Source organism: Schistocerca cancellata, chromosome 10 (assembly GCF_023864275.1).
Source record: "Schistocerca cancellata isolate TAMUIC-IGC-003103 chromosome 10, iqSchCanc2.1, whole genome shotgun sequence".
Taxonomy (NCBI): domain Eukaryota; kingdom Metazoa; phylum Arthropoda; class Insecta; order Orthoptera; family Acrididae; genus Schistocerca; species Schistocerca cancellata.
This window is the reverse complement of record NC_064635.1, coordinates 190,503,733-190,509,725: the sequence shown is the minus strand read 5'-3', so window position 1 is coordinate 190,509,725 and position 5,993 is coordinate 190,503,733. Positions and strand designations below refer to the sequence as shown.

Sequence of the window (5,993 nt, the reverse complement as noted above, 5' to 3'; positions counted from 1 at the left end):
TGTCCGGAGCTATGGTGAGGCATTGGCATCGGTTGTTTTCTTTCAGCATCCCTAGAGATGTCGGTCGATCACGATACACTTGCGACTTCAGGTAACCCCAAAGCCAATAATCGCACGGACTGAGGTCTGGGGACCTGGGAGGCCAAGCATGACGAAAGTGGCGGCTGAGCACACGATCATCACCATACGACGCGCGGAAGAGATCTTTCACGCGTCTAGCAATAACTTGTTTTTTTTTTTTTTTGTTCTAATAAAGCCCCATGTCATTCCAAGCATGTGTCAATTTTTACCTCTCCATCTAAGTGTACATCGTATTCTTACACGTCGCCGGTTCCACCCTTACCATGTACACCTACATCAAGAATTGCATGGAAATGATTTCCAGAATCGTTTATAGTTCTGTCAGTGGGCACAGCAGCAAATCCTTGCCAACCCGAACTACTTCTCCACTGTTCTGTTTACCGATGAATGTTCCTTCTCAAAAGGAGAGGTAAATACAAGGAACATGCCTTACTGGTCCAGCGACAACCCACAATGGGTTAGACAAGTGGAAGTTCAGCTTCAATGGAGAGTTAACGTCTGGTGTGGGATGCTTGGTACTACAATTATTGGGCCCTTATTTCATCGATGGTAGTCTAAACGTCACAGCGTATGCCAACTTCCTCAAACGAATTCTTCCTCCTTTTCTGGATGAAGTGCTGCTAAGAACCAGAATGCTTATGTGGTATCGATGGATGTGCAGCACATAATGGCTTGCGTGCACGTCGTGTTCTGAACCGAAGGTATCCTGCCGGATGGATTGGTCGAGGACGAAAAGTTCCTTGGCCTGCTACGTCTCCTGATTTAAATCCTCTGGACTTTTTCTTTGTGGATGCATTAGAGGCGTTGTCCATGGCGATATTCCAACAACTTCAGAGGACTTGCAGGAAAGTTTCGTGCTTGTTGCAGTTCTTTTCAGTAGGCAACACTGGAAGCAGTAAATAAAAATAATTCTTTCATTCAACGAGTGCACCAGTGTATCGGTGTCCAGTTTCACCACTTTGAGCACCTTTGAATGTTCTACTCCTCGGCAATGGTACAGGAGAGCCAAAGTATTATGTTTTTATTTGGTTTTCATTTGCTTTCTGACAACTACAGCAAGTGTACGAGTTCGTGATCCCGGGCTCAAAATCAATGTTGTGTTATGTAATTAATAACGTTGTGTTTCAGTGAATGGTACACTGTGATACATTTTTGAATAGGTCTTTAGGAGAGGAAGTAAATTACCGAATAAAATATACAGGGTGCCATTTAAAAAAAGTCATGCTGCTGTTCATATCTTTGTAAAAAACAAAGCTACAACGGAGGCAATGATGCTGATTGATGTCCCCCTGACGGCTAAAGAACTTTGCTTAAAACATTTTGTAATTTGCATCTGGACAAACAATTATTTAGGGTGGTCAGGATAAATGGGAAACCCTGTATACCACAAAATAGTTTCATATTCCTTATCTGGCTTATCTCACGCGCTTCAGCATTATAAAAATACAACTTGTAGTACTGTAATACTGTGCATGGCAGCATGTGCTGTGTTTAATATTATCCAGTGTGTGTAAACTATGACTTATAATGTAAAAGCCGCGCGGGATTAGCCGAGCGTTCTAAGGCGCTGCAGTCATGGACTGTGCGGCTGGTCCCGGCGGAGGTTCGAGTCCTCCCTCGGGCATGGGTGTGTGTGTTTGTCCTTAGGATAATTTAGGTTAAGTAGTGTGTAAGCTTAGGGACTAATGACCATAGCAGTTAAATCCATAAGATAAAAAAAATAAAAATAAAATGTAAAACATGTTTGCTGCATAAAATAAGTAATTGCTGCCCAATTAAACAATTTTCAACCACTGTCACGATCTCACGAACGGTAGCAATATAACCGTATAACCTGTAATAATGTAATATTGTGTATTTTAATTACTTATTGTATTTAATACTGTCCATTGCGTAAAATGTAATTTACAATGGTAAACACCATGTCTGGTGCACAACATCTGGTACAAATTGATTGTATCTTTGTACATAACGTTTTATTACCTACTAACTAGCGTTCCCTCCTGATGATGCCCCAATAAGCCTAAAATTAGTTAGAAATAATTAAATAACTTTGGAATCAATTCTCAAGTTACTAACTGGGATAGTGATTTGTTAGTGGAATAATGAATTAGAGTTCAGAAATCATCATGAATCCGCACCTGGTGTTTCATTCTTAAATATACACGATACACTGGACCATTAACACATGTATTAAACAAAAAGGAACTGTTTCCCGCTATTAATTTACCGTCACAGAACTTTTCATACAGGAAAGGAACAAGTTATTATTTAATAATTCGTTTCTAGGCGCTACAGTCTGGAACCGCGTGACCGCTACGGTCGCAGGTTCGAATCCTGCCTCGGGCATCGATGTGTGTGATGTCCTTAGGTTGGTTAGGTTTAAGTAGTTCTAAGTTCTAGGGGACTGATGACCACAGCAGTTAAGTCCCATAGTGCTCAGAGCCAGTTGAACCATTTAATAATTTCAATATACGAACACGGCGAATACCGCGAGCATTATCGGGATAGATTAAAACTGTGTGCCGGACCGAGACTCGAACTCGGGACCTTTGCCTTTGGCGGGCAAGTGCTCTACCAACTGAGCTACCCAAGCACGAGACACGCCCCGTCCTCACAGCTTTACTTCTGCCAGTACCTCGCCTCCTACCTTCCAAACTTAACAGAAGCTCTCCTGCGAACCTTGCAGAACTAGCACTCCTGAAAGAAAGGATATTGCGGAGACATGGCTTAGCCACAGCCTAGGGAATGTTTCCAGAATGAGATTTTCACTCTGCAGCGGAGTGTGCGCTGATATGAAACTTCCTGGCAGATTAAAACTGTGTGCCCGACCGAGACTCGAACTCGGACTGTGAGGACGGGGCGTGAGTCGTGCTTGGGTAGCTCAGTTGGTAGAGTACTTGCCCGCGAAAGGCAAAGGTCCCGAGTTCGAGTCTCGGTCGGGCACACAGTTTTAATCTGCCAGGAAGTTTCATATCAGCGCACACTCCGCTGCAGAGTGAAAATCTCATTCTGGATTATCGGGATATTGGGACAAAGAGCATACTCGGAACAAATACTCCATAATAGTTCTGTGGCGTTCAGCACTACGGTGCGAGGACAGGCATGGACTACAAATTAACATGAGAAAAGTTAAAGGTTTGAGGAAATTTTTATGTCTCAGAAAACCCCAAGTTGAATCATCTCTATTCCACCCAACTGATTAACAGTGGGAAAACAATATACTTTTCTATCTTGTAGGATCCGTTTCTCAGTTCAGTATGGCATGTCTGATGAATGCTGGAAGCGGGAGTCAACACTCCTTTACTATCGCCCCCAGGGGAACATTAGCTTATTTAAGGATCAATGATGGCACAGTCAGTCCAGAGAACTGTGGCTATAGAAGGAATAATTCAAGAAAATGCCTACACCGGTCTTGAACGTAAACAAGGAGAAGCCTTACAGGTGCAGGAAGGGAAATAGTAAGTTGCTGGTGAGTTGTAATGGGCATGTGTCCTGTAGAAGCATTTATTTTTTAATAAATTTTAAAATCCATTTTTCTGGTTTACTTTCCTAAGTTCAGTGCCAACTTCTTTATCCTGAATATTAACGAATCTCAACTAAATTTTTACATGAAGTAGTCTCCAGGTATTTGCACACGTCTGTGTCTTAGTATTATCGAAAAGATTGTTTGTGCATTTTATTATTACATTTATGCATCGAAAATTAAATAGAATTTAAGTGTGAAAATTGAATAAAGTACTGAAAGTAAATTAATAATACTTCTCAAAAAATAAATGCACAGTTGAACAATGTCTTGTCAAAATACCTATAAATATGGACAGTGAAAACTGAGGTCTGAGTAACAAAAGTTGTTTCTCGAAAATACGATTAAAGTCTTATTAAAGATTCAAAAGTCTGGACTTCAAGGCTTGGGTATTGCTGCATCTTTACAGGATAGGCATGATTTTAAAATTCTACTGGAATCGGAAAAGTAGAAGAAAAGTTAAATTTTTGCATGGAGGCTCTCTTTAACGATCCATCTGTGCGTGCACACTAGCGCAAAAGGTTTTTTAATTTTTTTTCTTATTTTGTCAGTGCGCTTACATTCGGACGAAGTTTTGTTTCCCAAATTAAGTCCAGTGTTCTAAACCAGCAGATTTCTTCTGGGCTGGAATGCCCTCTTCGCTTGTGATACACTTCTTCTTATATTGTCTTTGTAAATTGGATGTGGAAGGGGGACAAAGAAAAGCGAAGGGAAAGAAAGGAGCTGATGATATCAGACACATCAAGGGCTTTGTGCAAAATCACCGGCGACGAGGGGAAATGTGTGCCAGACTGGGAATCGAACCAGGGATGTTATGCTTACTGGGCAGTTGTGTCACCCAGAGGGCTGTTCGGAAAGTAAGAATCGATAGGTCGCGAAATGGAAACCACAGTGAAAATCAAAACTGTTTTATTTACAACGGTTAGCTACACCTTCCAGCAACTTCTCTACTGAGTCGCCGCTCAGACTTGGACATCTGTCGCAGCGTTGTACCAACTTTTCAATTCGTTATAGAAGGCAGCCGCCAGTACTTTTCGACAATTTTCTACTCTGGACTGTAGCACGTTGTCTGTGTCAAAATATTGTCTTCATAGCCAGCGGTTAATTTGAGGAGAGATGAACCTCATGGGTAGCCAATTACGGGCTGTATTGTGGGTGATCAAACACTTCCCATCGAAAACGCTGCAGGAGCGTCATCATTGCCCCTGCAGAGTGCGGCCGAGAATTGTCGTGTAGAACGAACCGCATGACAGTTATGTCATGTGGATTGCATAGGCTCAGGCGATATCTTTCACCAGGCCCTCATACTTGGCAGGAGACTCCAATTTCTAGCCATCTTTACGTTCTCGCTGTGAGCTGAGAACTGAAAAGAGCGACATGATGCTATCGATTGGCGTACTAGATACAGTGCCCAACGCATCTGTGCAGAGCCTCATCAGAGTTTCACTGTATTTTCCATTTCGCGACCGATCGTTCCTTACTTTCCGAATAACCCTCGTAGTATGAACAACAAATGTGTGGACTATTTCGGTATGCTCGACCGACGTTCCCGCTTAGCACCAGTACTTTGGGGCGGCGCGGTTCTTTCCGTCCGTTTACGACTAACTTGCACCTACCTGTGAACATTGTCTCAGCAGATCATCAGTAGGAAAGCCTAGTGAAACCTACTGTACTTCGACGAGAACCAGGCTGCAATTAAAGTCACTAATCTACGTTTAGGGAGAAAGTTTTCGCATGTAATGTAAGGCTGGAAATTTTGTCCTCAATTAATATATTCTGAAACATAGGTGAACAAGTATCAGTGCCAAGCCCGTGCTCGTCTTAACACAGTCACTCACAACCCCTTTCACTCACGTTATCAAGTTTATGGTGTTGCATTTCCTGAAAACGTAATAGCTATAAAAATGCTGATTTTTTTTTTTTGATTGAGAATGCTCGCCAAATATTAAGTCTGTCAGTACCAAATGCAGTCACAGTCTTTAGCCACCGACCTGCTCAATACGCCACGCAGAATGTGTGTCTTTTCTCGTCACAAATTTCACTTAAATATTCCGAAATTTCTACACGCCCATCGGAATAATTATACCGTCACTTTACCACACTTTTGACGCAAGGAACACTGCTAGATCGGGCAACTTATCCTTTCCATCGGAACTACTACTACACACGTCAGATCTGTTCCATGGCTAGACTCCCACTCTTCTATAGAACACTCTAAGTCTTCTCTACCAGCAGAGAAAGGCGCACGCGAAGAATATTGCTTTACCATTGGTCAGTTTACTCAACAGCCAATCGCAAAACAACACTTTCCCGCGTCAGTCCGCGCTTTTCATTAATAACCCATCGCAAAATAGTAAACCTAACGACTGCACTTTTTACCAACGTA

General features: G+C 42.2%; 1 non-coding gene across 1 annotated transcript; it reads right to left on the bottom strand.

Annotated features, from left to right (window-relative positions):
* Positions 1–2,603: 2,603 nt before the first annotated feature.
* Trnaw-cca (transfer RNA tryptophan (anticodon CCA)) lies at positions 2,604–2,678 on the bottom strand. The gene has a single exon. It is a non-coding gene; the product is annotated as a tRNA-Trp (tRNA).
* Positions 2,679–5,993: the final 3,315 nt, after the last annotated feature.